Below are 26,301 nucleotides of genomic sequence, written 5' to 3'. Positions count from 1 at the left end.
TGACAGGCTAGCAGCAACCGTTAGGAGCTGCCAACACAACGGAATGAAGAGGAAAAAGGAAGCCATTCCTGTCACAGTGGAGGTCACCAGGCAGTCGTGTAGGCAGTCTATGTAAGGCTAAAGAAAACGGTGGAAAAGGCCGACTACACAAAAATGCATTCATAATCTTTGGTTGGTAGTAGAAAGATAGAAAGAGGAAGAGAAGGAAGAGGAGGATGAGGAAGAAGAGGAGGAAGAAGACAAAAATTTCGTTGTAAAATAGGATTGTGGTGGTTTGAGTGAAAACGCCCCCCATACACTCACAGAGATTGGCACGATTAAGTAGTGTGACTTTGCTGGAGCACGTAGGACATGTTGGAGGATGTATGTGACTGAGGGTGGTCCTCGAGGTTTCAAATGCTCAACCCAGGCTCAGGGTCCCTCTCTCTTCCTTCTCCCTTCAAATCCAGATATAGAATTCTCAGTTAACTCTGCAGTACCATGTCTGCCTGTATGCCACCATGTCTCCTGTCATAATAATAATGGTTGTATTTCCCCTCTGAAATACAACCCAGACCCAATTCAGCATTTTCCATTTTAAGAGTTGCAATGGTTATGGTTCCTCTTCACAGCAATCAAACACTAAGATGTAAACTGGTGCCATGGCCTGTGGTGTTGCCAAGATCAGACGGACCATGCTTTCATCTGGAGGAATACAGAAGACTTTCAGACTTTGAACTAAAGTGCAGATGGACAATTCAAGCAGGGTTTATTGAGTTATAGTAGTAGGATCATGGAAGACAGTGATGCTTGGGGTTATTTAAACTGTGAGGGCTCAGCTATAGAAGATTCAGGGGAGAATATTATTAGTATGGTGCCTAGAAAAATATTCTTGTGATATTTTGGCTAAGCGCATTGCTGCTTTCCACAATTATGTTAAGATCAATCTGAGGCTAGATTGAACATAATATGCATTAAAAGTTTTGACAGAGGACACTTAAAGCAGCCTAGCATTGACTGTGTCATGTGGTTCTTTTTGGTCTGACTTATGCAGTTTTATAATGAAAAGGAACAATCTGAACTAGGAAAAATACAAAATGTGCAGTGTGAAAAAGAGAGCACCAGGACATTTAAAGCAACTAAATCCTGTACTCAAATACATTTTCAAAAATTTAAAGAAGGGCCTGATGCTAGATGAAATACAAGGAATGGTTGACATCAAGGTAAGACAAGACCCAGCCAAGCTTCCAACTCATGAAAAGGCCTGATACATACCTTAATACTAGCACTAGGGAGGCAGAGACAAGTAGACTTCAGAGTTCAAGGCCACCATGTTTTTTCAGAGCAATTTCTAAGCCGTTCAAACTTAGGCACTGAAGAAAACCATTGAAAACAGAAAACTGGTGAAAAATGTATTTGAAAAATAAGAATGTTTTAATAAGGGGGTTATTTTCCAGCCCAACAAGTAACAAAACAAAGCAGCTTTGGCCTTGTGGTCATGTCAGAGTCCAGGTTACAAGAAAGAGGTTGTGAAATCTCCCTCCATGTTGAACTGAATTCTCAGAGGTCAGACATGGTAGGGGTGTCCCTGCATAGAGGTCAACAGAGGCCATTGCGTGAATCTGTGAAGGTGAAGCCTGGATTGCCTTGGAGACCCCAAGATGTTAGAGATGCCAGAGCCCTGGGATATCTGCTGAGGAAAGCTGCTAACACAGGGCCAAATCACCCCAAGAATAATAGTGTGGTTCCTCAACAAGTGTGAAAGGCGTTGGAGATCTGAAGAGTGTTTTGACATCATACATGAAGATGCAGAGTTTGGAGACTGTTCAGCTAGTTTTTAGTCTCCCTTGTCCCAGTATTTCCTCATTACATCTTCTTTATACCCTTTGGGAATGGTAATGCATATATCCCCTGCCATTATTTTTGAAAGTATGTGACTTGCTTCTTCATTGTGATTTCACAGGGGATTACAGTGAGATTGCATGAGACTCAGTGCTTTCAAACGAAGCTGTTCCTGTGATAGACAATGGGGACATTCTAAATAAGACTAAATGATTTTTGCATGATGATGATGGACTATTGATGCAATGGAGTAGAATGTAGTAGTTTGAGTGAAAATGGCCCTAAAGTGGCACAGGGAGTGACACTTTTAGGAGGTGTGGCCTTGTTGGAGTAAGTGTGGCCCTGTTGGAGGAATTGTGTCACTGGGAATGGGCCTTGACTTTCCAAATGCTCAAGCCAGGTCTAAAGTCTCTTCCTCAGGAGCTTGCCAACTCAGTTGTAGAACTCTTAGCTATCTCTTCAACATTATGTCTACCTGTATTCCACCATGCTTCCCAATATGATGATAATAGACTATAACACTGAACTATAAGCAAGCCCCAATTAAATATTTTTCTTTAGAAGACTTGTTGAGTTCTGGCTGCCTTCCCAGAGGCCATTTAAGTGCCAGGGACCCTATGTAAGACCACACCTAATGCCCACAATTTCCCTTTAAAGTAGGCCTAACATCACCAAAAGGCCCCCAATGCTCTGGGTTTTATATTCTGGTCCATGACTCTGGAAGCTTTCCCAGAGGCCATGTGGGCACTAGGGACCCAAGGTCAGACATGGTCCCCTGCATACTAGATCCCCTTAAAGTATACCCAAAATCCATAAACTACACTCCATCTCCTGGGCAACCATATTAGACACTACAATGTTGCTAGAAGATCTTTACATTCCCAGAGGTCATGCCAGTTCTAGGGATCAAGAGGTGATGGTGGTTCCCCAAATCCAAATCCAAGAGGTTGTCCAGGTCAAAAAATCTTAGAAAAGAGACCACACTGGACCTGAAGTCTGACTGATCACCAGAACTGCAGGCAACCCAGGACAGAAGATCAGAACAGCAACAAAATTCAAGGAAAACAATACTCCTGTGGTTGAATTAGGGCTGAGGAGGAGGGCAACTCTGTATGAGGATCAGCAGTCTCAATTAACTTGGACCCCTGAACTCTCTCAAACACTGGACCACCAAACAGGCAGCATACATCAGTTGATATGAGGCTCCTAACATATGTACAGCAGAGGACTGCTGGATCTGTGTTCAGTCAGAGATGATGCACTTAACCCTCACGAGACTGAGGCCCAAGGAAGTTTAGAGGTCAGGTGGGGTGGGGTGGGAGTTTGGAAAATCCTGTGGAGAGAGGGGGTAGGGAGGAGGTGGGATGTGGAATAGTCAGGAGGGCAGATGGGGGGGGAATAAAATATGGAATGTAAATTTTTTTTAAAAAAAATTAAAAAGAAAGAAAAGACCAAACCTCAGAATAATAGCAATAGAAAAAATATTCCCAGGTCAAAGGATCAGGAAATAACTTCAATAAAATTATAGAGGAAAATTTCCCTAAATTAAGAGATATCTATAAATGTACATGTAGCTTACAAAACACCACATAGATTCAGCCAGAAAAGATCTTCCACCAAAAGATAATCAAATATATATGTATAGGTATTATATATGTATATATGTATATATATATATATATATTATTAAAAAACTATATATAGGAAAAATATTTAAAGCTGAAAGGGAAAGTAACATATGAAGGCAAATGTGTTTAAATTTCAACAGAATTCTCCACAGATACTCTAAAACCCAGAAAGACCTAGAAAGCTGACTTACAGACTTTAAGACACCAGATATGTCATTCCAGACTATGATATCCAACAAACCTCTCAATCAACAGAGATGGAGAAAATAAGATATTCTGTGAGAAAAAACACTAAATAACATCTACAAATCCAGCCCAAAGAAGATACTAGAAGGAAAAATCCATTCTGAGCAGGTTAACAACACCAAAGAAAACACAGCAAATAAGAAGTTGCATAGGAGAAAAACCAAAGGAAGGTACTCACACACACACACACACACACACACACACACACACACGCACACGCACACGCACACGCACACGCACACACACACACACACACACCAGGTCTCCAGTACCTAAGAGGACATCTTGCATACAGCTCCACAAGTGAGCCCAGTTCTCTGCTAAGTGGAAGCAAGGTCCAGATCTGAGTGCCCCATCATCATGCTGGTCTTGAGATGGTCTCAAGACCCAGATTTACTGTATGCTTGTACTAGGGCAAACCTAGTATTTAGGCCATGAAAGGCCACTCTAGGACAGACCCAAAACCTAGGCTGCAAGTAAATGCTACACACACTCAGATGCTTGGTATCTTAAACACTGAATGCGTACTGGACCTAAGGGCAACTCAAGTTCCTTTGGTCAGCCAAAACTCATGGGGTAGAGGCCATATATTTATTGCACAAAGACTGGTCAAGTAGCCTCTAGAATCAAATAGTGACTGCTTTGTAATATTAGTAACCAGGAGGACACGCAATGACCTCTTAAGTGTCCAGTGTCGAGAGGACGCAGCCCATTTTTATTACAAGGCAGGGCTAGTGCGCAAGCAGCCACATACTGTTCCTCAAGGCAAAAGCAGTGACCAGGGATGGGACTGCAGAGTGACACCGTAACAGGACAGCACCTAGGGGAGGCAAAGAAAGGGCATGTCCCAGGAGGGAGCAATAGCCACGACCACCATATTGTACTTCCATGTCAGATAAAATATCCACAGCCTATCCCCTAAGTGGCTTCATAGAAGACACAATTCCATGGAGCTGGGTCTTAGGCTGTGTACAAAGCAGATCAGTATCTATGGGGCACTATCATACTTTTTACTATTTTAAGCATTTGTACCTAGCAGATGCACACACTGATCCACCCCAAGACGGGTCTAGTATCCTAGGTGCCAAGTATATAATGAAGAGGTGTCAGGCTTCTATCAAGAATGTCACCAATGAATCAATGATATCACATGACATTAGCAGTATTCCGGGAGCTCAAACTTCTTCCCTTTAGGGAAGGTTCAATACCACTGGTCCATTGTCATGTATAGCAGGAACAGAGGTTCTCGAGAGCTTATTTTGGGAACAGGACACCCACTTCTATCAGCAGCCCCTCCCATGACCCTATGGGGGACTATTTGTTCAAATAAAGTTTCAGCTTATTGTTGTACCACATATTCCCCTACGACAGGGGCCCACAATCCTCTGCCAGCAGCTTTTGAATTTTCTGCCTAGACCTATGGCTAGGACATACAATTACTAGTCCATCCCATGGACATACTCCCTAGATGAACATACTATATCCACTGAAGAACCTTTTAACAGTCGTGTCATGAATGAACTTTCCATCCTACCACACCCAGGTTGCAGACCCTTAACTGGAGTACATAGAGGGGCCTCTGAATAAAAGTGCCTTGCTTGTTGAGATCACTCTGCAGGATGTGCTTGACAGGGCCCCCGCCTATTGTTCCAGAGGAAGAAACATATACTGGCTGTGCGACAGACACTGCCAGAAAGTTCCTCCACATCAACGATGGCTTCTGAGAACATCTTCAAGCCATCAACTCTTTAAGGGACTGAAGTCAACAGGCAATGTAAAAACAAGTACAGAAAAATTCTAGTCACAGTAAATGTTTGTGAAGGTCTCAATACCTCGGTTTATGATAAGGGCTTGAACCCATGAAATGCTTGCTCAAGACACAAGTCAAGGAAGAAGAATGCCTAAAAATGCAATAGAAACAAACCTGTCACCACAACACAAAGGACCTAGAAAAAAAATGTGAGTTGATTAGCCTGCGCTTCACATTAGCAACCTGCTTCAGAGAAAGAAAGGGCCAAGAAATCCTGACATTTATGTCAAGATAGGTAAAATGAGAGTGTAATATTCTGAGAAAAGGAAGCTACAAAATGAGGAAAATATTGGATAGAGGGACCCAACACCTGATGCTAAAATGATGTTGGCTTAAGAATGGGAATGAGCCAGTGTGTAGCAGGAAGAATTCAGAGATGTACTTCAAGCCATGAATGTGGTAGATTATCATCAATTACCCAGGTTCTGTTCACCAAGCCCAGTAGAATGGTGACTGGTGGCATTGGGCAGCTGAACTTTCTTTTGAAAAGAAAATAATCATCCTTCTTTTGCAGATACAGAGGTTTATTCAAGGTTGCCATGTGTGTGTGTGGGAGGGGCGGCTCTTCTTGGTAACACTTCTGTTGCTGGCACAGCATGGTACCAAGCTCTCTGTCCACATCCTGGGTCTTCACCCAGACACACCATACCTAAAATCAACAACCATACAGATTCCACACTCTGGGTCCTTTGAAAATTGATCAGTTCTGCACACATGTGTTGATGTCACTGCTGTGGGTAGTGCCAACCCAAAGAGCACCCAGTTATCTCTCTTTGCCCCCATGCACACAAGAATGGAGGTGATGGAAGGACGGAATTTGAGAAGTGCCTTGCCCCGGTCACTTGGCTCTTGCCAGAACAGAAAGGAACTGTTCCCAGTGAGGAAATTCTTCAAGATGTCTCAGATAGTGTTCCCTTACAACCGTGGTAAGGCTAAGGAGCTAGATGTTCCTGGAATCAGAACACATCTTTCTTTTCTTGTTCTTAGCCTACCCACTTGTGGGACTGGCTTTGCCCTACCTCTGTATCAATGAACAGGTGCCTCTTCTATCAAGAAGACCTGAATAAAAAAGGATTTGCTAAGAATTACAAAAAGTCCAATTGTGCATCCCTTGTAAATAACTACCCACTCCCAATGGCCTGAGCCAGGAAAATGCCATGTGCTCCTCTTCCACCCGGGTTGTCTGTGATGAAAAAGGCGTCAATTCCCAGGTCCCTACAGGTGAGGCTGGCTGCAAACCTTGTTTTGTGTTGAGTGATGTCACTGGTGTTTTCTGCAGTTTCCAGAGCATCAGGCTTTAGAATGCTCACTGATTGGCTCCAGAAGCATCTGGCCTTTCCCTGCCTGCAATGGACATGAGAATGAAGCAGCAGCACACACAGCAGAAGCAGGAGCAGCAGGAGCAGCAGGAGCAGCAGGAGCAGCAGGAGCAGGAGCAGCAGCAGTAGCAGTAGCAGCAGCAGTATGGCAGAAGTAGCAAGGACATGATCATGCCAGGAGACAACTCTAAGGGAAACTGATCAATATACACCAAATAATTTGTAATACAGAGTGGTGTCAGGGGACAGAGGGGTTGAGTTCCTCTTTAACACATTTGAAGTTCTCTTTGTCTTTATACTTGGTGGGAATGGGGCAAGTCACCATGGGCCACCCAAAGGAAAACTTACAATGTCCTGTCAGGGGGACTCATCTGTTTTACCATCAATATTGCCCCCCCACCCCCACCCCCACCCCACTGCAATGCTTTTTACCAGCACCTTCTCTGGAGTCAAATGTCAAGCACTTCAGATCTCATCTTGGATCTCCTCAAAAGATGGTGCATAGGTAACCTCACCTTGCACATGGCTGTGTACCCTGGGCCAAAGTGGGGAACAATGCCCATGCTCACTTCTCATGACTCCCAGAAAGGATGAGAATAGGGAGTTACTTTGTCCGAAGGGAGTGGAGACAAGAGAAAATTGATTTGGGGAAAGGTTACAGAAGGCAGAGTCACTCAAACTATGAAATTACCTTGTTTGTAACGTGGGCTCTCTCCACTTCAAGGAAACAGCATTAGTACTGACTGTGCCTCTTTGTGTGTCTCTGTGTGTGTGTGTTGTGTGGGTGTGTTGTGTTTCCAACCAGATGTAAAGAATACTCATCAAATGGCTCAAATTTGAGTGCAACATACACAATCAGAGACTAGAGCTGGTGGTTTTGTGAGGGCTTCAGGATCTCTCTCAGTGTGACTATGCAGTAATCAGGATGCTCTGCTCTGCATCATAGCTGTGGGTCTGAACCATCTCTTCCCACTCTGTATTAACTTCTAGACTCCAATGGACACTCATGGCTTCGCAGTTCTGTTACCTCCTCTTACAATATCAGACATATCTGTTGGATACATGCAACAGGTCAGGTCTTCTGGGTTCCTTCCTCTGCCTCCAGGACCACTCTCTCCTCAGCTCACAAGTACACCTGGAGACAGGCTGCTGAGCTGACATTCTCACTGTGCATGAAGGTTCTCTGAAGTCTGGTGTTTCTTCTCAGTATCCTTGGTAACCACTAGCACTCCATGGATGTTTCTTCCAGGGGCTTCTGAGTGCTGTGAAGATTAACTCACTGGGCCACAGCTATCCTGGGACTGCTGCCCAGTGTGGAACTCCCTACAGGGGACGGGAGGAAAATCATTCAGAACTTCTCAGAATCTTCCTTCAGACTTCAGGGGAAAATAACATTTTGCCTCTAATTTAAGCCTGCACTATAGAAAGATCTTCTCTCTGCCATACAGCCACCTGAAATTCCTGTCTGGCTCTGTCCTCCCTGCTCCTGTCTGCATCCTCAGCAGACTCCTCTCCACTCTCTGGTATCATCCTCCAGGGACCACAGGGCCTCTGATAGCCCTTGAAACAGACAGAAGAAATCTTAGAAATCTGCAGGACTTATGCTTGGCTGTGCTGGCCCTGTGATGGCATGGGACCTCAGGCTGATTCCGCCCAAGTGCTCCATTGATCCCTTCACACATTTCCAGCATCCTTGCCTAGCATTAGGCCACTATCCTCTGCTGTCTACATGTTGCTCAAGTTTTGAGGAAAGGTGTAGTCTTAGGAGGAGGAAGAACAGGATGGGACTTTTCTCTCTGGCATGATAGACCCAATGTCACCAACACCCTTAGTGTGCATGCTGCAATATGTTAAGGGAAGGAGGAACTAGAGAGTGCATCCTTTCCAATCACACCCACCTACTTGTTTCAGCCTGTGTCTCTGAAGCACTCTTCATTGGCTGCCATGACCTTGTTATTTTTCACTGGGAGGCAGCAACACAAGTTCCTTAAGGCTTTGGAAATCCTCTTCTTCAGGCTCCTCCAGGCCCGATTTCTCAGTGGGACTCTGGGCATACCCTGGGACCTCCTTCGGAGCTGCTCCTGATGGACGGTTTCCCTTGAGGATGAGCTAGTATCTTGTAAGGATACGATGCCTATATTCTCTTCCTGGTTCTCCTCACTGGGGGAAGGGCTGCTGGTTCTGGACTCCCAGGAGGACATGCTGCTACTTGTGTCTGTAGCACTGGAGCTCTCTTGGGCCATATCTTGCGTGTTTTCAAAGGTTGAGGATTGTGTGGATATGAAAAGTGACCATGGGGCTCCTGATGATGAGGTTAGCGTTGTTGTTGTTGCCTTTCTTTTTCTTGATGATGATTTTGTGGAATTGATGCTTCTCTCCTTCTCTTTGCATGTACTCTTTCCAACATGAGGCATAAGCCCCTGGAGTGGGGAGGTGTTCTCCAGAAATCTACTCTCAAGGGAAGAAAGGCTGGGAGGTACACTATGCCTCCTCCTACAGCCTTTCCTTCCACATCCGGGCAGCTCAGAGAGTGGGCAAAGTGAAGGTGGAAAGAGTACGGGCACTGGTTCCCTTCCTTACAGGCCAGGGAGGGTTGGGGGCTTTTGTAGGGTCCAGAGTACTGCCCTGCCCTCCATCGTGATAAAATTGGGGCTGCCTGGTATACTTCTTTTTTATAATCAAATAAGTCGCCATATCATGATTGTACTTCCGTTCCCTCAAAGCCTCCCTGAGTTCTTTAATGTTGTACCCCATAAGAAACATGTCAAAAGCGAGGTTGGATTCTGGTTCTCTAGGGATTTCCTCTGAAGATCTCAATGGGTCTTGATCATGGCACAGCCACAGGTGTACCAATATTTCTTTAATGGATGGCGTCATTATGGGGTCTATAGTCATTAATCTCTTTAATAGGTCTCGAAGCTCTGGAGACAGGTGATACGGGATCCAACAGCTCCGGGCTAGGATCAGATGCTTTATCTTGGAGTGCACTGTGTCTCAGAAGGGAAGGTGGCCAATAACTAAATAGTATAATACTACACCGAGACTCCAGATGTCAGTTGGGAGGCCATCATATTGTTTGTGATCAAACACTTCAGGAGCACAATATTGTGGTGTGCCACAAAATCCTTTGAACTTTTCCCCAGAGGCCAGTCTTTTGCCTAAGCCAAAGTCAGTAAGTTTCACATGCCCCTCCCAATCCAATAGGATGTTCTCGGCCTTGATGTCTCGGTGGACAATATTCTGACTGTGGATATAGTTGACCGCCAAAGAGAGTTCTGTAAATATCCTACGTGCCTCTTCCTCGTCCAGACGCCCACACTTGTTGATGTGTTTCAGCAGGGATCCCCGGGCTGCATATTCCATCACCAGGTACGTTTTGTGCCTTGTCTCAAATATCTGGAACAACTGTATTATGTGACTATGGTTCAGGGATTTCACAAGATCTATCTCAGAGATGACCAGGAAGTCTATATTTGTGCCCCTTTTCAATATCTTGATGGCTACCATGGTCTGGGTCATAAGGTGGAGAGCCACTTTGACTTCTGCAAAAGACCCTTTATCTAGGGTGCCCAGGATATAGTAATGCTGTGCCAGGGGGTTCCCTTCATGACAACTGGCCTCGAGGTCCCCCGACATCGCACTTCCCTTCTCTTGGTCACCAGGAGCTACAGCAAGCAAAGATGGCAGGGAAAACAGATCAGAATTCCTTCTAAGATAGGTTTCTACTAGAGATTCTGTGATTAAGAGACACAGACACTTCCATAGACGAGTCTGGCTCTGCCTAAGGACACAGGGAAACCAGAACAAAGCAAAGACAAACACAGAGGATGGAAAGAAGGAAGAAGGCTCAGAGCAGAAAGAGAGCAAGGGTGATGGAAGATAAAATTTTAGCCAGGAGAACAAGGATCCCCATTTCAAAGGAGCAGAACATTGACAAGCTTACCCAAGACGTCCATCATGAAGGACTGAGCTAAAGGCCACACTTGAACATCAAGATAGCTTTACCCAGAAATGTGTGGGATGCAACTTGCCCCAGTAGATACAGTATCTACACGGGATGGGGGCAAAAGTCACACAGTACCTATGAATAAGAATGAAAATTTGTCAGTATTTTTCTGGAATGGATGTTGAGGTCACTCTGATATACAGAACATCTTAGTCCAACAGAGATATATACCACAATTTTTTCCTTATATGCAGGATACTGGTGGTTTGAGGTTGAATTAAAGGGAAGGGGAACTCTGAGGGGACTGGAGGATAAGAGGCAGGATGAGCTAGAGAGTAACAGACAGTGACAAAGTCAAAAGAGAAGTTAGGAAAACAAATATGGATGTTGGCCAGGGAGGGACGCTGCTCAGGTTTCTTCCCACATTTCATCCCAGCACTCCGGAGGCAGGCAAATCTTTGAGTTTGAAGCTACCCTGGTCTACACAGAAAGTTACAGGTTGGCCAAGGCCATACAAAGAAACCCAGTCTCCCAGGAACAATAAAACAAACTGAAGAAGGAAAGAGAAAGGAAGAAAGGAAGGAGAAAGGAGGGAGAAGGAAGGAAAACACATGGATGTTAATCCAGAAAGCAAAATGAAAATAATTAAACGAACAAGCAAACAATCAGAAGGTAAAGCTGTAAACAAAGCTCCCAAATGAATGAAATCACATAAACAGAAACCCAAACTTCTGAGTTTACGGAAACAGCAGGAAAGTACTCAGTCTGTGGACATGTAGCTGATGTTCAATGTCGAAATCCAAACAATCACCGATGTCCAAATCTGATCCAACTACCGAGTCCTGCAGTTCACTACCAAACAGCTCTCTGCACAGAAGGACACAAAACAGCCCGGACAGTGCACTATATGATCAGCTCTTGGTCATTCCTCACAATGGCTCTCTGTGTCATCAGAACATTAGTGACCAATCAGAGCTGGCACAACCCACAGTGATTTTTCTCACTCCTTACAAGGTGCTCTGTCTGTTACTGTTCATTTCACTGAGAGCAAGCACTGGACAAGAGACAACTTAAGGGAGGGAGAGCTCTATTTAGATTCATGGCATGAGGGGTTTGGAGGGAATGTTGGGGTTCCCCCACTAGGGTTTTAGTCTCATGTCAAAAGGAATGTTTTAGATGGGGTGGGGACAAGAGAATCTCTCTCCCTCCCTCCCTCTCTCTCTCTCTCTCTCTCTCTCTCTCTCTCTCTCGTGTGTGTGTGTGTGTGTGTGTGTGTGTGTGTGTGTATGTGCACACATTTGAGTGTGTGTTTCCAACCAGATGTATAAAAGTACAACAAACTTCATTTTGGAGATTTGGGGGTGAGGAAGCATCCAGGAGAGGGGCTCTCTGCTCCAAGACCAAGCAATCAAAGCTTGTCCTGGATTCTTAGCAGGCACAGATTTCTAAGGGTAGATATTTCCCTTAGAAATAGGTGAAGATTGCTGGAATGTCATGTCCTGATCTTCTGGAGCTCAGAGTTTGGTGGGGTTTTTTTCCCTCAGGAACTAGTGGGTTTTTTGCTTAGTGATTACTCAGTTTTGTTTTTTGGTGTTTGTATTTATTTGTTTCACCCTGTTTCTTCCACATATGCTCCATTGGCCAGACTGGGAAGTCCTTTCAGGCCACAGGTTCCTTTTGCTTAGGTTCTAGGGCTCTGTCATGGAGCTCTTCAGGACGGGTGGAAAGGACACTGCCCCATGGCAGCCCCTGTGGTGGCACCTCATGTTGATGGCAGGAAGAGGGTGGAGATTAAGCACACTGCAGTGGTGGCTCCTGCTGAGGTACCTCACGGTTGTCACAGGCTGATGTACCTCACGGTGGTCACAGGCTGAGGCAGAAAAGGACATGCAGTGGCCTTGGCGGCTTCTCAGCTGTAACCTCACAGGAATGGGGACAGGGAACGATAACAACTCAGGCACTACAATCTGAGCAGAATGTAATAAAGCTTACAACTAACAACAAATAAATCCCTAAGAAATTTACAAACTCCTGGAAATAAAAAAAAAGCATTACTGAATAATTATGTTAATGAAAAGAAAGATTTTCAAAATGTGAAAGCGTAAAATTCCAACATTACATAATCAGTGTCACATACTTAAAGTAGTCCTATGAGGTAAATAGATACCTATAAGTGCTAACATTAATAAAAGAAATCAGTAAAACAAATGTTTTAATTTAATGAAACCTGAAAATTTGAGGAAAAAAAAATTCAAACTTAGTTGTTCTGTAAGTCTCTGGTGAGCCTTAGCTTACCAGGATCTCCTAAATAAACAACTCAGAGCCAGGAATCGATGTAAAAAACAAGAGGAATTTGTCATTCTAACATGATGGGTCACCCTACACATGGAGAGAGAACGACCAAGTGCAACCCACCCAGCAGGCCTTTATACAGTCCTCAGGGAAGCCGCCATTAGGCACAATGTGATTGGAGGAGGGGGGAAGAGGAGGAAGAGGAGGAGGAAGAGGAGGAGGAGGAAGGGGAGGAGGAGGAAGGGGAGGAGGAAGGGAAGGAGGAAAGGGAGGAGGAAGGGGAGGAGGAAAGGGAGGAGGAAGGGGAGGAGGAAGGGGAGGAGGAAGGGGAGGAGGAGGAAGAGGAGGAGGAAGAGGAAGGGGGAGGAGGAGGAGGAAAGAAAAAAATGAACAGGAGGAAATTAAGAAAGAAGATACAATACTAAAAAATATTCCACAACACACTTGCAAACAGTGCAGCGGCAGCAGCGGGGGAAGATGGCCGAGGCTGTTCTGCAGTGTGCATGGACTGTGGAGCAGGGAGCAGCTGCCCAAGAAGGAAGGACATCATCAAGTTTCTGCAGGATCCCGGTTCAGATTCGTTTCTCACAGAGCATAAATTACTCGGAAACATAAAAAAAATGTAACTAAGACTGCTAATGAGGACCATTTGGTTAGTGCTATAACCATCTTTTTGAAAGTGTCTCAAGATTGCTGAAACCGGAAGTAAAGCGACTGAACAGGTGAGAAACGTGAAGCTTGGTGACGATAAACCCAAAGAATCCAAGTCTGAGGAGAGTCTCAAGGGTCCACCAAAATATACAAAATCTTTTCAAAAAAAAAAAAAAGGAGATAAAAACCAACATTCCTAAAAAGTGAGATGTTGTTCACTGCTGGTAAATGGGGACACTCCCAGATGGAACTGTTTTTGATCCTAATATTCAAACAAGGTCAAAGAAGAAAAATGTTAAGCCTTTTAAGATTTAAGGTTGGAGTAGGCAAGATTAACAGAAGATGGGATGGAGCACTCTTGACTATGAATAAAGAAGAAAAGGCTCGACTGGAGATTGAACCAGAATGGGCCTACAGAAAGAAAGGACAGCCCGATGCCAGAATTCCACCAAACTCCAAGCTCACTTTTGAACTGGAACTAGTAGATATTGACTGAAAACGGGACTTCAGATCGGACGTCAGCAAGGATAAAAACCTAATGTGGCCAATTGGAGCTTGTTACTATCGTGAGGGAAGAGTCAACAGGAAAATTTAAAGAGTTAAAGTTTGTTTACTTGATCTCAACTTTTGAGAAATTTAATTCCCTGTAACTCCCCTTAAGTCTCAGACATATTCCTACAGTCATGTAAAGTATTCAAGAGAGCTAGATGCAGAAAATTTATTTGATAAATACGTTATGCCCTCATGATAAAAGTCTTAGGAGAATGTAGAACCACAGGGACAATACTTCAGCCTAGTGAAAAGATATATGTGAGTAACCCTCAGCCAACATGATCTGATATGGATTAAAGATTAAATCAATCAACCCCTCTGAATTCAGTAATGGGACAGCGACATCTGGGGCTCCAAACATTGTCAATAGCACTTGCTATCTTCACTGTTCTCAAAGTGCAGCTGAGGTAATAAGCAAGGGAAGGAAATTAGAGGCACACAATCAGGAAGGAAGATATCCAGCTATCCCAGTGTACAGTGGACAAGATACTAGATATTAGAGATCCCAGGAATCTGAACAAAAACCTTCTAGAAATGACAAATTCAGCAATGTGGCAGCATAGAGATTCAATATGCATAAATCAATAGCTTTTCTATACATCAAAGATTAAAAAATGAGAAAGATCATGAGCATACTCCACTCCACCAGACTCAAAGAAAATAAAGTGCCTGGAAATGAACAACAAAGAAGTGATGGGAATCTACAATGGAAGCTTTAAACCTCTGAAGAAAGACATAAAGACAATGTCTTACTCCTGGATTGGTAAAATGAGTATTATACCAAAACTTTTTTTTTATTCGATATAATTTATTTACATTTCAAATGATTTCCCCTTTTCTAGCCCCCCCCACTCCCCGAAAGTCCTGCAAACCCCCTTCTCTTCCCCTGTCCTCCCACCCACCCCTTCCCACTTCCCCGTTCTGGTTTTGCTGAATACTGTTTCACTGAGTCTTTCCAGAACCAGGGGCCACTCCTCCTTTCTTCTTGTACCTCATTTGATGTGTGGATTATGTTTTGGGTATTCCAGTTTTCTAGGTTAATATCCACTTATTAGTGAGTGCATACCATGATTCACCTTTTGAGTCTGGGTTATCTCACTTAGTATGATATTCTCTAGCTCCATCCATTTGCCTAAGAATTTCATAAATTCATTGTTTCTAATGGCTGAATAGTACTCCATTGTGTAGATATACCACATTTTTTTGCATCCACTCTTCTGTTGAGGGATACCTACATCAGATAGAGGGCTAATATCAAATATATATAAAGAACTCAAGATGTTAGACTCCAGAAAACCAAACAACCCTATTAAAAAATGGGGTACAGAGTTAAACAAAGAATTCTCACCTGAAGAACTTCGGATGGCGGAGAAACATCTTAAAAAATGCTCAACTTCATTAGTCATTAGGGAAATGCAAATCAAAACAACCCTAAGATTTCATCTTACACCAGTCAGAATGGCTAAGATTAAAAATTCAGGAGACAGCAGGTGTTGGAGAGGGTGTGGAGAAAGAGGAACACTCCTCCACTGCTGGTGGGGTTGCAAATTGGTACAACCACTCTGGAAATCAGTCTAGCGGTTCCTCCGAAAACTGGGTACCTTACTTCCAGAAGATCCTGCTATACCACTCCTGGGCATATACCCAGAAGACTCCCCACCATGTAATAAGGATACATGTTCTACTATGTTCATAGCAGCCCTATTTGTAATACCAAAACTTTTTATAGATTTGATTCAACACCCGCTCCCCGAAAATCCTCATCTCATTCTTCATTTCAATAGAAAAAAGTGAACCTTACCTTCATATGGAACCACAAAAGACCCCGGGGTGCCAATAGCATCAGAAGCAAAAGGGAAAATATTGTGGGCAATACATTCCATATCTTAAGATGTATTACAGAGCCATAATAAGAGGATCAATTTGTTCCTGACCCATAAAAGATCAAATAAACAAAATCAATGTTGCACACATGACTTCATGTTGTGAGGTAATTGCACCAGCAAAAAAATGTTTTTTTAATATTTTTTTATTTAATATTTCTTTTTACTTATTCACTTTACATACCATTTACTGCTCTTTTCCTGGCCCCATCCCTCTTTCCTTTCTGAGCCAGTGGGGGCCAACTCTGGTTACACCCCCACCCTGGCACATCAAGTCTTTGTTATACTAAGTGCATCCTCTCCTACTGAGGCCAGAAAACGCAGCCCAGAGAGAACATATCCCATATCTAGGCAACTGCTCTAGTTGTTCGAGACCTGCATGCAGAGCAAGCTGCATATTTGTTATATATGTATGGGGAGGGCTAGGTCTACCCCTGTGTGTTCTTTAGTTGGTGGTTCAGTCCCTGAGAATCCCAAGGGTACAGGTTAGTAGATTCTGTCTGTCTTCCTGTGGAATTCCCACTCCCTTAGGGACCACAATCCTTCCTATTCTTCCATAAGAGTCCCCAAGCTCCATCCAGTTGTGGCTGTCTGGATCTGTCTGAGTCATCTGCTGGGTGGAACCTCTCAGAGGACAGAAGACAGTCATGCTAGCCTCCCTTCTGAAAGCATAACAGAGTATTATTAATAGTGTCAGGGATTGGTGCTTGCCCCTGGGATGAGTTTCAAGTTGGGCCAGGTATTAGTTGGCTGTTCCCTCAGTTTCTGCTCCATTCCTCATGGCTGCATTTTTTTTTTTGTAGACAGGATAAATTTTTGGTTGGAAATTTTAAGGTGGGTTGGTGTACTGGCTGGTTTTGAGTGTCAACTTGACACAGGTTAGAGTTATCACAGAGAAAGGAGCTTCAGTTGGGGAAGTGCCTCCATGAGATCCAACTGTGAGCCATTTTCACAATTAGTGATCATGGAGGGAGGGCCCCTTGTGGGTGGTACCATCTCTGGGCTGTATTCTTGGGTTCTATAAGAGAGCAGGCTGAGCAAGCCAGGGGAAGCAAGCCAGTAAGAAACATCCCTCCATGGCCTCTGCACCAGTTCCAGTCCTGACTCTTTTAGTGATGAACTGCAACGTGGAAGTGTAAGCTCAATAAACCCTTTCTTCCCCAACTTACTTCTTGGTCATGATGTTTGTTCAGGAATAGAAACCCTGACTAAGACAGTTGGTGTCCCTATGACTCCCCTGGTCTTTCTGCTTCCTTGTTTCAGGAGGTGGCCTCTTCAGTTTCTGTATCTCCAATTCTTGGAGTCACAGCTAAAGACATCTCCATTGATTCTTGAGGGTCTTCCTTATCCCAGGTCTCTGGCTTTTCTTGGAGATGTCACCTATACACCCTCCTATGAGAAGCAGAATTCCATTTATTCTAATGGCCATCTAGACATCCCTTCTGTCCTTCCCCACACCTGATCCTTCCCCATTCCCCTTTCTATCTCCTCTCCCACCCAGTTCCCAGTTTCCTCCCTCCATCTGCCTCTTATCACTATTTTATACCTCCATCTACGTGAAGTTCAAGCATCCCTGCTTCTGCCATCCTTCATGTGTAGCTTCTTTAGGTTTGTGGAATGTAGCAGGAGTATCCTGTTGCTTATGTCTAATCTCCACTTACAAGTGAGTACATACCATGCAAATATGTAAAACATTTTCTTTATCCATTCTTAATTGGAGAGACATCTAGGTTGTTTCCAATTTCTGGCTCCTACATGTACAGCTGCTATGAAGAGGATTATCAAGTGTCTCATGGGATGGCAAGCATCTCTTGTGAATATGCCCAGGAGTGGCATAGCTGGGTCTTGAGGAAGAACTATTCTCAGTTTTCAGAAAAACTGCCAGCTTGATTTCCACAGTGCTTGTACAAATCTGCAATCCAAGCAGTAATGGAGGAGAGTTCCCCTTGCTCCACATCCTCACCAGCATGTAGTGCCACTTGAGTTTTTTTGTTTGTTTGTTTTTGATTTCTCATGTCTTCCCCCATCCCACTTCTGAGTGTTTGTATGTGTTGTTCTTTTTTTTTAATGTTTTTATTCGATATAATTTATTTACATTTCAAATGATTTCCCTTTTCTAGCCCCCCCACTCCCCGAAAGTCCCATAAGTCCCCTTCTCTTCCCCTGTCCTCCCACCCACCCCTTCCCACTTCCCCGTTCTGGTTTTGCCGAATACTGTTTCACTGAGTCTTTCCAGAACCAGGGGCCACTCCTCCTTTCTTCTTGTACCTCATTTGATGTGTGGATTATGTTTTGGGTATTCCAGTTTTCTAGGTTAATATCCACTTATTAGTGAGTGCATACCATGATTCACCTTTTGAGTCTGGGTTACCTCACTTAGTATGATGTTCTCTAGCTCCATCCATTTGCCTAAGAATTTCATGAATTCATTGTTTCTAACGGCTGAATAGTACTCCATTGTGTAGATATACCACATTTTTTGCATCCACTCTTCTGTTGAGGGATACCTGGGTCCTTTCCAGCATCTGGCAATTATAAATAGGGCTGCTATGAACATAGTAGAGCATGTATCCTTATTATATGGTGGGGAGTCTTCTGGGTATATGCCCAGGAGTGGTATAGCAGGATCTTCTGGAAGTGAGGTGCCCAGTTTTCGGAGGAACCGCCAGACTGATTTCCAGAGTGCTTGTACGAATTTGCAACCCCACCAGCAGTGGAGGAGTGTTCCTCTTTCTCCACACCCTCTCCAACACCTGCTGTCTCCTGAATTTTTAATCTTAGCCATTCTGACTGGTGTAAGATGAAATCTTAGGGTTGCTTTGATTTGCATTTCCCTAATGACTAATGAAGTAGAGCATTTTTTAAGATGCTTCTCTGCCATCTGAAGTTCTTCAGGTGAGAATTCTTTGTTTAACTCTGTACCACATTTTTTAATAGGGTTGTTCGGTTTTCTGGAGTCTAACTTCATGAGTTCTTTATATATATTGGATATTAGCCCTCTATCTGATATAGGATTGGTGAAGATCTTTTCCCAATTTGTTGGTTGCCGATTTGTCCTCTTGATGGTGTCCTTTGCCTTACAGAAACTTTGTAATTTTATGAGGTCCCATTTGTCAATTCTTGCTCTTAGAGCATAGGCTATTGGTGTTGTGTTCAGAAACTTTCTCCCTGTACCGATGTCCTCAACGGTCTTCCCCAGTTTCTTTTCTATTAGCTTCAGAGTGTCTGGCTTTATGTGGAGGTCCTTGATCCATTTGGAATTGAGCTTAGTACAAGGAGACAAGGATGGATCAATTCGCATTCTTCTGCATGCTGACCTCCAGTTGAACCAGCACCATTTGTTGAAAAGGCTATCTTTTTTCCATTGGATGTTTTCAGCCTCTTTGTCGAGGATCAAGTGGCCATAGGTGTATGGGTTCATTTCTGGATCTTCAATCCTGTTCCATTGATCCTCCTGCCTGTCACTGTACCAATACCATGCAGTTTTTAACACTATTGCTCTGTAGTATTGCTTGAGGTCAGGAATACTGATTCCCCCAGATTTTCTTTTGTTGCTGAGAATAGTTTTAGCTATCCTGGGTTTTTTGTTATTCCAGATGAATTTGATAATTGCTCTTTCTAACTCTGTGAAGAATTGAGTTGGGATTTTGATGGGTATTGCATTGAATCTGTATAGTGCTTTAGGCAAAATGCCCATTTTAACTATATTGATTCTACCGATCCATGAGCATGGGAGGTTTTCCCATTTTTTGAGGTCTTCTTCCATTTCCTTCTTCAGAGTCTTGAAGTTCTTGTCATACACATCTTTCACATGTTTGGTAAGAGTCGCCCCAAGATACTTTATACTGTTTGTGGCTCTTGTGAAGGGGGTCATTTCCCTAATTTCATTGTCAGCCTGCTTATCCTTTGAGTATAGGAAGGCCACTGATTTGCTTGAGTTGATTTTATAACCTACCACTTTGCTGAAGTTGTTTATCAGCTGTAGGAGCTCTCTAGTGGAGTTCTTTTGGTCACTTAGGTAGACGATCATGTCGTCTGCAAATAATGATAGTTTGACTTCTTCCTTTCCAATTTGTATCCCTTTGACCTCCTTATGTTGTCGAATTGCCCGAGCTAGTACCTCAAGTACAATATTGAAAAGATAAGGAGAGAGGGAGCAGCCTTGTGTGGTCCCTGATTTCAGTGGGATTGCTACAAGTTTCTCTCCATTTAGTTTGATGCTGGCTACCTCTTTGCTGTATATTGCTTTTACTATATTTAGGTATGGGCCTTGAATTCCTGTTCTCTCCAAGGCTTTAAGCATGAAAGGGTGCTGAATTTTGTCAAATGCTTTTTCAGCATCCAATGAAATGACCATGTGGTTTTGTTCTTTGAGTTTGTTTATGTAGTGGATTGTATTGATGGATTTCCGTATATTGAACCAACCCTGCATTCCCGGGATAAAGCCTACTTGATCATGGTGGATGATCGTTTTGATGTGTTCTTGGATTCGGTTGGCAAGAATTTTATTGAGTATTTTTGCATGGATGTTCATAAGGGAAATTGGTCTGAAGTTCTCTTTCTTTGTTGGATCTTTTTGTGGCTTTGGTATCAGCGTAATTGTGGCTTCATAGAAGGAATTGGGTAGTGTTCCTTCAGTTTCTATTTTGTGGAATAGTTTGAAGAGTATTGGTGTTAACTCTTCTTTGAAGGTCTGGTAGAATTCTGCACTGAAGAAATCTGGTCCTGTGCTTTTTTTGGTTGGAAGACTTTCTATGACTCCTTCTATTTCTTTAGGCATTATGGGACTGTTTAGATGGTCTAGTTGGTCCTGATTTAATTTTGGTATTTGGTATCTGTCAAGGAAATTGTCCATTTCCTCCAGATTCTCCAGTTGTGTTGAGTACAGGCTGTTGTAGTAGGATCTGATGATTTTTTGGATTTCCTCAGTTTCCGTTGTTATATCTCCCTTTTCATTTCTAAGTTTGTTAATTTGGATACTTTCTTTGTGCCCTTTGGTCAGTCTGGCTAAGGGTTTACCTATCTTGTTGATTTTCTCAAAGAACCAGCTCCTGGTTTTGTTGATTTTTTGTATGGTTCTCTTTGTTTCTACTTGATTGATTTCGGCCCTGAGTTTGATGATTTCCTGCCTTCTACTGCTCCTGGGCGAAATAGCTTCTTTTTGTTCTAGGGCTTTCAGGTGTGTCATTAAGCTGGTAATGTATGCTCTCTCCATTTTCTTTTTGGAGGCACTCAGGGCTATGAGTTTTCCTCTTAGCACTGCTTTCATTGTGTCCCATAGATATGGGTATGTTATGTTTTCATTTTCATTGTGTTCTAAAAAGTCTTTAATTTCTTTCTTTATTTCTTCCTTGACCAAGGTATCATTGAGTAGAGTATTGTTCAGTTTCCACGTGTATGTGGGTTTTCTGTTGTTTCTGTTGCTATTGAAGACCACTTTTACTCCATAGTGATCAGATAGGAGGCATGGGATTAGTTCGATCTTCTTATATTTGTTGAGGTCTGTCTTGTGACCAATTATATGGTCGATTTTGGAGAAGGTACCATGAGGTGCTGAGAAAAAGGTATATTCTTTTGTTTTAGGATAGAATGTTCTATATATATATCTGTTAAATCTAATTGGTCCAAAGCTTCAATTAGCTTCATTGTGTCCCTGTTTAGTTTCTGTTTTCCTGATCGGTCCATTGAGGAAAGTGCACTGTTGAAGTCACCCACAATTATTGTGTTAGGTGCAATGTGTGCTTTGAGTTTTAATAAAGTTTCTTTTACGAAAGAGGGTGCCCTTGCATTTGGGGCATAGACCCTCAGGATTGACAGTTCTTCTTTTTGTATTTTTCCTTTGACCAGCAAGAAGTGTCCCTCAGATTCTCTTTTGATGACTTTGGGTTGAAAATCAATTTTATCTGATATTAAAATGGCTACTCCAGCTTGTTTCCTGAGACCATTTGCTTGTAAAAATTGTCTTCCAGCCTTTTACTCTAAGGTAGTGTTTGTCTTTGACCCTGAGGTGTGTTTCCTGTAAGCAGCAAAATGTAGGGTCCTGTTTGCGTATCCAGTCAGTTAGTCTGTGTCTTTTTATTGGGGCATTAAGTCCATTGATGTTAAGAGATATTAAGGAATAGTGATTTTTACTTCCTATCATTTTTGACGTTATTTTTTAAATTTGAATGCTTAACTTCTTTTGGGTTTGATGAAAGGTTACTATCCTGCTTTTTCCAGGGTGAAGTTTCCCTCCTTGTATTGGTGTTGTCCTCCTATTATCCTTTTTAGGGCTGGGTTTGTGGATAGATATTGGGTAAACTTGGTTTTGTCATGAAATATCTTAGTTTCTCCATCTATGGTGATTGAGATTTTTGCTGGATAATGTAGTTTTGGTTGGCATTTGTGTTCTCTTAGAGTCTGCATGAGATCTGCCCAGGACCTTCTAGCCTTCATAGTCTCAGGTGAAAAGTCTGCTGTGATTCTGATAGGTCTTCCTTTATATGTTACTTGGTCTTTTTCTCTTACTGCCTTTAGTATTCTTTCTTTGTTTAGAACATTTGGTGTTTTGATTATTATGTGACGGGAAGTATTTCTGTTCTGGTCCAGTCTGTTTGGAGTTCTGTAGGCTTCTTGTATATTCATGGGCATCTCTCTCTTTAGATTAGGGAAATTTTCTTCCATAATTTTATTGAAGATATTTGCTGGCCCTTTAAGTTGTAAATCTTCACTCTCATCTATGCCTATAATCCTTAGGTTTGGTCTTCTCATTGTGTCCTGGATTTCCTGGATATTTTGGGTTACAAGCTTTTTGCATTTTGCATTTTCTTTAACTGTTGACTCCATGGTTTCTATGGAATCTTCAGCATCTGAGATTCTTTCTTCTATCTCTTGTATTCTGTTGTTGATATTTGCATCTCTGTCCCCTGCTTTCTTCCCAAGGCTTTCTATCTCCAAAGTTGTCTCCCTTTGAGTTTTCTTAGTTGTTTCTACTTCTGATTTTAGATCCCGGATGATTCACTTGCTTGTTTGTGCTTTCCTGTAATTCTTTAAGAGATTTTTGTGTTTCCTCTTTCATGACCTCAGCCTGTTGACCAAAGTTCTCCTGTATTTCTTTAAGAGATTTTTGTGTTTCCTCTTTCATGACCTCAGCCTGTTGACCAAAGTTCTCCTGTATTTCTTTAAGTGTTTTTTGCATTTCCTCCTTGTTGGCTTTTGTATTCTCCTGGATTTCTTTCAATGATTTTTGTGTTTCCCTTGCAAGGGCTTCTAACTTTTGATCCATTTTCTCCTGAATTTCTTTAAGTATGTCCTTCATGTGTTCCTATACCAGCATCATGACCAGTGATTTTAAATCCAAATCTTGTTTTACACTTTACTGGTGTGATGGGGTATCCAGGACATGTTGGTAGAGGAGAATTGGGTTCAGATGTTGCCATATTGCCTTGATTTCTGTTAGTGACATTCCTGCGTTTGCCTTTTGCCATCTAGTTCTCACTGGTGTTAGTTTGTCTTGTCAGTGCTGGACTCACCAGTGCAAGCGGCCCCTTCCCAGTTGGCCTCTGGTTCACAGCTTACCTCCTGCACTGATTTTAGACAGGGTGCTGCTGCCCAGGCTGTTCAGATCCCAAAACAGGCACCCGAAGGCTACCGCTGGGGCCCGCTGGATTCACTGGAGCACACTGACTTCTCCCAGCTGGCCGCCCGGAAGCCCAGCTAGCCTCTTGCAAGACCTGGAGATGTGGTGCGGCCGCCCAGGCTGATCTGGATCCGGAAGCGGAGAGAGTTGAGCTGAGGGCTTCCACCTGAGGCCTTGCCCCAGATTGTGTCTGTGGACCAGATGGAGCCCGTGTGTACCCCCAGGGAGTGCCGACGGTATATGCTGCTGTGACCTCCCCTGTGTTCCGCTCACTCCGCTGGGCAGCCGATCCACCAACTGGGCTGGCGCACACAAGGTTAGCCTGGCCGCCCAGGCCCTGAGTCGAGGCAAAAGCCTGGGAGGCCAAGGTCCGAGCAAAGTTCCCCTAGGGCTATGACTGTTAATTGTGTCCGCCAGGTGACTAGGATGGCAGCCGTGCATGCCCGCACTCCCTAAAAGCGCTGGGAGAATCTACTGTGCTAACAACCTCCTGGGCGGGTTGATTCACAGATGGCCCACCAAGCCTCCCAGTTCTTGGGGTCAGTCCTGTGCCTTTTGGGGCCTAGACCCCCGCTTTGTTAGCCTCAGGCTATGCCTGTTACAGCTCTGCCCGCCAGAGCTCTCTGTCGTCCTGCAGGCAAAATGGCGGCGCGCGCGCAGGCCTGGGCAAAAAACCTCCTGGCTGGGTTGGCACCCCGATGGCCCCCCGACCAGCCCAGGGCCTGGGTGCAGGCCAATGCCTGTCGGGCTCAGAACACTGCGGTGTTGGCCTCGGATTATGTTTGTGTACCTAAGTCTGTCCGATCCCTGGAGTCCGAAACCAAGATGGATGCACCTCTCCTGACTGGTGAGAGGCCGAGTTCTGAAGTGGCTTCCGTGCAGGAAAGGCACCGCACAACCGCAGCTGCTTGCCACCCGGATGGTCAGCGAAGGTCAGTGGTCGTGGGCCCAGGGACTAACTGGACCCTGTGTCGCCTTGGTTCCACTGCTGATGGCCCTTCAGCTGGACCAGCCACTGCTGCACTGCTGCCGCCGCCGCCGCCGCCACCGCCGCCGCCGCCCGCCACTTGAGTTTTTTATCTTAGCCATCCTTACCCATGTAAGATGGAATCTCAGTTATGCTGAGATTTCCCTGGTGAGTAAGGACTTTGAACATTTCCTTATGAGCTGCTCAGCCATTTGAGATTTCTATGTTGAGAAATCTCTGTTTAGCTTTGTGGCACATTTATTAACTGGGTTAATTTGGGTTGTTGCTATTTAACTTCTTGAGCAAGACATCTCTGTCAAGGTTGGTGAAGGTCCTTTGCCAATCTGTAGGCTACTGTTTTGTCTTGCTGACAGTGTCCTTTGCCTTACAAAAGCTTCGCAGTTTCATGAAGTTCCCTTAATCAATCATTGATCTCAGAACCTGAGCCATTGGTGTTCTGCTTAGGAAGTTTTCTTCTGTCAGAATGAGTCTGTAGCTGTTTTCCAGCCTTTTACTCTGAGGTAGTGTTTGTCTTTGACACTGAGTCTGTTAGGCTATGTCTTTTCTATTGGGGAATTGAGTCCATTGATGTTAAGAGATATTAAGGAATAGTGAATGTTGCTTCTGGCTATTTTTGATGTAATTTTTATATTTGTATGATTATCTTCTTTTGGGTTTGTTGAAGGAAGATTAATTTTTGCTTTTTTCTAGTATGTATTTTCCCTCCTTTTGTTGGTGTTTTCCATTCATTATCCTTTGAAAGGCTGGATTTGTGGAAAGGTATTGTGTAAATTTGGTTTTGTCATGAAATACCTTGGTTTCTCCCTCTATGGTAATTGAGGTATTTGCTGTATATAGCAGTCTGGGTTGGAATTTGTGTTCCCTGAGGGTCTCTATGACACCTGCGCAGGATCTTCTGACTTTCATAGTCTCTGGTGAGAAATTCAGAGTAATTCTGATAGGTCAACTTTTATATGTTACTTGACCTTTTCCCTTACTGCTTTCAATATTCTTTCTTTGTTTAGTACATTTGGTGTTTTAATTATTATGTGAGGGGAGGAATTTCTTTTCTGGTAAAAATCTATTTAGAGTTCTGTCGACTTCTTGTATGTTCATGGGCATCTCTTTCTTTAGGTTAGGGACATTTTCTTCTATAATTTTATTGAACACATTTGCTGGCCCTTTAAGTTGGAAATCTTCACTCTCTTTTATACCTATAATCCTTACGTTTGTTCTTGTCATTTTTTCCTGGATTTCCTGGATGTTTTGGGTCAGGAGCTTTTTGCATTTTGCATTTTCATTGACTGTTGTGTCAATGCTTTTTAGGGTATCTTCTGAGTTTCTCTCTTCTCTCTCTTATTTCTGTTGTTGATGCTTGGATCCGTGACTCCTGACTTCTTTCCTAGGTCTTCTATGTCCTGAGTTGTTTTCCTTTGTGATTTCTTTATTGTTTCTACCTTCATTTTTAGATCCTGTATGGCTTTGTTCAATTCCTTCACCTGTTTTGTTGTGTTTTCCCTTAGTTCTTCAAGTGTTTCTCCCTGTTTACTTGTGTTCTCCTGTGTTTC

At 43.4% G+C, this 26,301-nt stretch overlaps 1 protein-coding gene and 1 pseudogene across 1 annotated transcript in view; both read left to right on the top strand.

Annotated features, from left to right (window-relative positions):
- The window catches only part of LOC127670988 (phospholipid phosphatase 2-like), a 238,448-nt gene that overhangs the window by 29,298 nt on the left and 182,849 nt on the right, over nt 1–26,301 (top strand). The gene's annotated exons all lie outside the window — the stretch shown is intronic.
- LOC127670984 (peptidyl-prolyl cis-trans isomerase FKBP3-like) lies at nt 13,540–14,209 on the top strand (annotated as a pseudogene).

The sequence above is a fragment of the Apodemus sylvaticus genome, chromosome 20 (assembly GCF_947179515.1).
Source record: "Apodemus sylvaticus chromosome 20, mApoSyl1.1, whole genome shotgun sequence".
NCBI lineage: Eukaryota > Metazoa > Chordata > Mammalia > Rodentia > Muridae > Apodemus > Apodemus sylvaticus.
The sequence above is the reverse complement of the archived record's forward strand: the minus strand, read 5'-3'. Positions and strand labels throughout refer to the sequence as shown.